At 42.4% G+C, this 7,520-nt stretch overlaps 1 long non-coding RNA gene across 1 annotated transcript; it reads left to right on the forward strand.

Annotated features, from left to right (window-relative positions):
* Positions 1-7,227, forward strand: LOC117519682. The gene is made up of 3 exons (XR_004563390.1): positions 1-165; positions 5,200-5,203; positions 7,162-7,227. It is a non-coding gene; the product is annotated as an uncharacterized LOC117519682 (long non-coding RNA).
* Positions 7,228-7,520: the final 293 nt, after the last annotated feature.

Here is a 7,520-nt window from a genome sequence, read left to right on the forward strand (position 1 = left end):
TCCCAATGAGCACAGTGGCCTTCATCATGGAAGAGGTTCAGATCCATCAGGAGTCTTCCTAGAGGTGGCTGCCCGTTTAAACTGAGTGAACGGGGGAGAAGGGCTTTAATCAGTGAGGTGACCAAGAACCCGAGGGTCACTTTGTCAGATCTCCAGCATTTTTCTGTGAAGAGAGTAGAACCATCCAGAAGGACAATCACCTCTGCGGCCAGATGGAAGCCACCACTTAGTAAAAGGCACATGGCAGCCTACCTCGAGTTTGCTAAAAGGCACCTGAAGGACTCTCAGACCAAAAAAATTCTCTTGTTTGATGAGACGAAGATTGAACTCTTTGGCGTAAATGCCAGGCATCATGTTTGGAGGACACCAAGCACCATCCCCACAGTGAAGCATGGTGGTGACAGCATTATGCTGTGGGAATGTTTTTCAGTGACAGGAACAGTGAGACTAGTCAGGTTTGAGGGAAAGGTGAATGCAGCAATGTACAGAGACATCCCGGATGAAAATCTGCTCCAGAATGCTCTTGATCTCAGACTGGGGTGACGGTTCATCTTTCAGCAGGACAATGACCCTAAGCACACAGCCAAGATATCAAAGGAGTGGCTTCAGGACAACTCTGTGAATGTCCTTGAGTGGCCCAGCCAGACCCCAGACCTGAATCTGATTGAACACCTCTGGATGATCTGAAAATGGCTGTGCACGGACGCTCCCCAACCAACCTGATGGAGCTTGAGAGGTGCTACAAACAGGAATGGGGGAAAACTGCACAAATATAGGTGTGCTCCACTTGTGACATCATATTCAAGAAGACGTGAGCCTGTAATTACTGCCAAAGGATGTGGAAAAAATAAAGTGCTGTGAATACTTTCAAGATGCATTCTACGAGGTCTGTCCAAAAAGTAACGGACATTTTTTTATTTTTTTTTTTCAAAAACTATATGGATTTGAATCATGTGTGCTTGCATCAGCCAAGCTTGAACCTTCATGCGCATGCGTGAGTTTTTTCACGCACATTCCACTGTTACAGGAGATTTTGTAATGAAAGATGTGCGGAGGAATTTGCGCATCGGGACGGAGCCGCTCACGGCGCACAAAAAACATCTCCGTGTTGGAAGTCTCACAGGACAAGTTGTGACATGCCCAGCTGTTACACAATTTCTCGGATACTCACTCGACTGAAAAGCCACCGAAAGCCGTCTGAATCTTCTGAATGGTTTCCAACACGGAGGTGTTTGTTGTGCACCATGAGCGGCTCCATCCCGACGCGCGAATTCCTCTGCACGTCTTTCATTACAAAATCTCCTGTAACAGTGGAATGTGCCGCAAAAGTGCTGATGTCCACATTTTCTGCGATTTCTCTGGTAGTCACACGACGTGCCGGATCAACACAGCCTTCACTTTGGAAATGATCTGGTCGTTTCAGCCTGTTGATGGCCGCTCAGAGCGCAGCCCGCCCTGCGTCGGTGTGGGCAGTCTTTAATCCGGTTGTAATGGTCCTTAATCTGTGTGACGCCAATAGAATCTTCACCGAAAGCCATCTGAATTTTGCGAATGGTTTCCACCTGGCTGTCTCACACAGTTTCTGAAAAAATTTTCATGGAGCAAAGCGGCAGTCGCTCAGCCATTTCCCGGACAATGAAAATCCGACGAGGGGGCTGGACCAGTGCTCACTCAAAGCCTGCCCACAGGCGAATGACGCAACCGACAGGCGTGAAAAAACTCACGCATGTGCACGAAGGTTCAAGCTTGGCTGATGCAAGCACACATGATTCAAATCCATATAGATTTGAAAAAAATAAAAAGGTCCGTTACTTTTTGGACAGACACATACAGTTTTTAGATGAATAATTTATTATTGACAGGCAAGAGCGAGGGGATTTCCAATGTAATTTCTCAAATAATACACAGAAGTGGATATGTTGAAAGTAGTCTCTGTGGCGGGTAAAGAAATATTCAATGAATTCTAGAATCAGCAAAAAAGGTCTTGAGGAATCATCAAGGTCACAGTAACACAAATACAAGCCAAAATGAGGAAGAAAAAAAAACATACTAATAAAAACACATTTCTGCCATTGGGGCAGTGTCATGGAAAGAATCTAAACGCATTGTCATTGTTTTTAGACTGGATTTCTCAGTGGGATCCAATTTAATCTATATTAAAAACCCTTTTTTTTCTTGGTAGTCTGCTGGTAAGTATAATTTTATTCACACCAGACAGAACTAACACGTCAAAGTGCAGTGAGACGCAGACAGGGCCACAATGTGGACTCCCACACTGCCTGTAACGGCACTGAAGCCTGCACCCGGTGTGCCCTCTGGGAGGTACAACCCAAAGTTATGACAGCCTTCAAGCTTTCGCACATTTCTCACCTTCAACCGATAAACTGTCAGATAGGCTTTGGCACAAGGAAGGAAAAAAGTTCAGTCCAAAAAGTCTGTGTACAATAGTAAATAACATCAAATGTGAAACACCAATTTAAACTGCTTTAAATGAGTCATTGAGGATAGCTACTCCAGAGATCACGTTAACCTTGAAAATACCTTGATGCCTAATTATTTTACAGTTTGTTTGAAGGATTACCTAAAAATACATATCCAGTCATCATTTTAAGGCACTAGTTAGTGTTTATGTCTCACAACTAGACAGTTAGTCTGGAAGCACTAGGAAAATTAAGGCTTGGATATTCATTCTCTTGCAAAAATATCAGCATTATCCAACATCTGTGTTGAGACATTTCTCAGTCTGATACGCGAAGCTCCAACAGGTAAGAAATGCAGCATATTATACAGTGGATCCAGAAAGTTTTTGCACTGCTTCACTTTTTTCACATTTTATGTTACACCCTTATTCAAAAATGAATGAAATTCATTTTTCCTCAAACTTCTACACACAGTACCCCATAATGACAATGTAAAATTGCAAATATATTAACAATTAAAAAAAACAGACATCATATGTACATACATATTCACAGCCTTTGCCATGAAGCTCAAAATTGAGCTCAGGTGCATCCTGTTTCCATTGATTATCCTTGTGTAGTGAGAACCTTGTGATCAACTTTAAACTTTCCTGAGTTTGCATGAACCCAAAGACTATAAACCCTTTTTCAAAGGAGAATCATCCCTACTCCCATGGCCCATTGAAGGTCAACATGCCAACCAATGTTTTTCTGAGCCCAATGCAGGATGGAGTTGTCAGTAAAACCTCCCCTCTAATCAATTCATCACCTCCTAAGAGCATTCTTTGTGGGGACTTTGTTTTTTCTTATCACCCTTATCAGCCATCTGCTGCTTTTCTTGTTTTCATATTATGGTCATAGTGTGTTTTTTCAAAAGTCCTTATTTTGCAAAGGACTCTGTTATTACGGGACATTGCTAGTGGAAATTTAAGATTGGTACAAATGATTTATTGTCACTTAGACAAAGAAACACAGTCAAAGACTACACTACCCAGAAATCTTGGGGGTGGAGTTAAAGACCCTTTAAAAGTAAATGTCCCTTGGGAGATGCGGTCAGCTCTTCCAACTCTTTCTTGCCTTTGTTTTTCTCTTTTATTTGCTTCTGGGACAGTTCACCTTTGAATGGGTGGGTGCCAGACAGCTGAAGTTGTAGGACCCGCACTGCAGACTTCTGGACTACGCTTGGGTGTAAAAGAAATCATGGTCTTTAATACTAGAACTACCAGAGTGGTGCCAAATGCCACTTCTTCCTTTAAATCCCAAGGTGGTGCCAAATGGCGGCTGTGAACAGCCCAGCTTGTCACCAGTGTTATGTAAATGAGGCTGTTACACACTACTCAGTGGGGGTTAGGGAGAAGGACAGGAAGGAATGCCAAAGTGAAAAAGACCCACTCCTCAAAAGAACCAAATAGTCTGAGCCATGTTGAGAATAAATGTTTTTATTTTTTTTGGTAATTGTTTGGTCAAGATTATTTATTTTTTTACATAAAAAAGTTAATAAATAGTTTCAGTTACATTTGTAAGAAGTAACTCTAAAGACAGAACCCAAGTATATAAAAAGCAGATGTGCATTCAGTGTTGCAATGTCAGTCAGGTTGTAAAATACAGTGACTGGCCAATGCTGTGTTCCTGAACGTACAGTGCACTTTCGCACGACCCACGACCCTTGGAGTAAGCAGTTGAAGATGAGTGAGTGATGAGTGAAATAACAAACAGCTGCTCATTGCGGCGTTGTGAGTAGTTGAAATACGCCCCAAATACGCGCGTGCTCATTTTTTTCCGCTGTGCATTCCATTAGTAGAACTGCGTATTGCGGCGTGTGTGGCTATTTTAATACGCCCGGAGTACGCGCGTATCTCGAGTGTTCATTCTGTTCGTATAGCTGCGTGTGTAGCGTGTGTTTCTTTTGCCGCTATAAAAAGCCACTTCGCCCTTTTTTTCAGTTCTCCCCGGACGGCTGAGCAGAACACATCGCTGCGCTGGAAAATCAGTGTGATTTTATGCTGCTAGAAAAAGCCACTTCCCTTTTTTTTTTTTCAGTTTTCTCCTGTCGGCTGTGATTTTATCGGTGTGATTTTATCATGAGGTTTTTAAGCCCTCGCCTAAAAGCTGCAATCCTCCAACATCTGGATGTCCTGGAAAGATTGATTAATTATGTGGCTGAGCTTGAGCTCCTTGTGAAGTGGGCGGAGAGCTGCTCATTACAGCGTAGATGATACGCTGTAATGAGCAGCTGTACGAATGTGCCACTGTGAAAGCCCCTTTAGGCTCAAACTGCTGGTGACTCTGGTACTGGCACATTTCAATCTAATGGCTGCATTCACATAAGAAAAGGTGGCCTAATGAGTTGTAAATTACCCCAGCGGTGCCATTTGGCATCCTCCGGTAGAAAAAGGAGTAGTGTGAAAAGGCTGGTAGTTCTATTAATTCAGGCTCAGGTTCGGTACACAGGTGATCAGTCAGCGTAGCAGAAGCACAAACAGGGTCAGGCAAAAACGCAGTCATGGTTAAGCAGGGTTCAGAGGCATGGGCAGACAGATCAGAGATGAGGCAAAAAAGTTGCAGTCAAAAATACAAAGCAGGATCTGGGTACACGGCAAAGCAAAAACAGGACTGGATACAGAGCTGGTGAGTGTACAAAGACAACAAACGAGCAGCAGCGTGGTGTCTGGGAGGAGATGGCTAGTGAATAAAGATTATGGATTTTGCAAGATGTGAGTAAAGTCAACACAAGGTGGAGTGAGGTAAGACACAAAGATGCACGAGCAGGTGCCAAGAGTGTGAGTGAATAGAAACACAAAAGTCACAGAGAGAGACGATGACACAAGAGCTGGTGAAGTGGCATGAAGTGACAACACAATCAAATATGAGTGAGGGACAAAGACATGGTGACAGGTGCAGCGACGTGGAGTGGAAACAAACAAATGGCAATGAGGAAAAACTAAGAATAAAGCTAAAATGGAAACCGAAGGCAGAATAAAATATTACAATGAACTGGGCATGAACATGAGAACTGATCAGAGAATAAAATGGAAAATAAATACTTAAGCAAAACTAAACTGTAATTGACTAAGAAAACAAGGTGGTGAAACAAACTAAAAGAAAAACAGAGACTACATAATGACAGAAAGCAAAACCTGACATTACAGCATATCTGTTAACATAAATGAGAAAAGCAAAATAAACAAGTGATAAACTAATGAACAATAAGGCAAACATACACACAGTCTGAAGAAAACTAGAACTGAACTGAACTAATGACAGAAATTGATAAAACTATCAAAGAAACAACCGGGCAGAGCAAAACAGAACAGAGAATAAACACATGATGAAAATAAAATAACTAGTAAATCAAGGCTGGGGCACATGAAAGGAAAAAGAAAGAGGGAAAACCCAAATCAAAGCCTAAGTTGTGACAGCCTTTTGTAGCAGTGTTTTACTGGCCTTTGTTCGTCTGACCACGTTTTTGTGGATTTTGATTTCTTGTCTTTGTGTGCAACAAGTATACTTTTTCTTTCTTCCAAGTAATTAGTAAACTCAACTTTTTGTTGAATAGAGTATAAAACACTCAAACCTTTATTCTGACAGTCCAAGACAGCATCCTCACCGCACATACACCCATCCACGTCAGCCTAAGCCATGTAGCAATTTGAACCACCATTAGAGGATCAACAAAGCTCTGACCGCTGAAAGCAACCCTTGGTGACCATGTACGAACCAGTCATGTGGTGAGTTCCTCTGTCAGGGTCCAGCAAGTGAGCTGTTGAGACAGGCGGATCATCGACTTTGAAAGCCAGCGACTGCCAGCACCTGATCACAGAGACACCCTGCACATCGCCAAAGAAAGGTGTCGGTTCTGTCTGAATCTGGCTGGAGTGGCTTTAATTCTATTCCCTGTCATCAGTAATATCTCACTTTAACAAATGCCAAAATAAATTCTCTGCAGACAAGGAAGTAATTCATTCTTAAATTCCTGCAAGTTGTTCATATTACACAACCGTCATATAATAATTGTCCGTTAAACTTTATTGTCATAAAATTGCATTACTGTGATCTGTCCTGTTCTGTTTAAGCCCTGACTGAGTTAAATAAATATTTAAATGTATGTGGTTGTCTGTGATTTATTTTCTTGAACAGCTGGTATCAGATTTTGATCTGTAGAGCTTCCAACTGGAATATTTCCTTTTGACTGATTCTAAAACATACTGATACTATACCATTGTTATAAAATCACACAGTCAAAGGTGGTGCCCCAAAATTTTATTCAAGGTAAAATTGATTACTCGTGTTAATTCACTACATTTCAGATGTTTCTACAGCTTAATTTGAGTCCACCTGGGGTAAATTCAGTTCATTGGACATGATTTGGAAAGGCACACACCTGTCTACATATAAGTTCCCACAGCTGACAGTGCATGTCAGACCACGAACCAAGCATGAAGTCAAAAGAATTGCCTGTAAACCTCTGAGACAGGAGTGTCTCGAGGCACAAATCTGAGGAAAGGTATAGAAACATTTCTGCTGCTTTGCAGGTCTCAGTGAGCACAGTGGCTTCCATCATTTGTAAATGGAAGCAGTTCAGATCCACCAGATGTCTTCCTAGAGCTGGCCGCAGTCTAAACTGAGAATCTGAGGAAAGGGCATTAGTCAGGGAGGTGATCAAGAACCCAATGGTCACTCTCTCCAGCATTCTTCTGTGGAGAGAGTAGAACCATCCAGAAGGGCAACCATCTCTGCAGCAATCCACCAATCAGGCCTGTATGGTAGAGTGGCCAGATGGAAGCCACTCCTTAGTTCTCACTCACCTTTAACTGTTTTCAGATCACAGACAAGATGTTCCCTCCTCCACCCCAGTGCCACCACTTGTACACTGTGCACTGTCTGGGGGTAGGCTCTGTCCCTGCCTTTCCCAGCTGCAGGATTTGTGATCATTTCAACTCTACTCTCTACCATAATGAGGAACTGTGCCAGTTCCATTACACCAAAGAATATTATAACATTCTGTCCATTATCTTGATGTACTATCAAGATCAACTTGCCCGCAGTGTCTTTTTAGTAGGA

The sequence above is a fragment of the Thalassophryne amazonica genome, chromosome 1 (assembly GCF_902500255.1).
Source record: "Thalassophryne amazonica chromosome 1, fThaAma1.1, whole genome shotgun sequence".
NCBI classification, from domain to species: Eukaryota; Metazoa; Chordata; class Actinopteri; order Batrachoidiformes; family Batrachoididae; genus Thalassophryne; species Thalassophryne amazonica.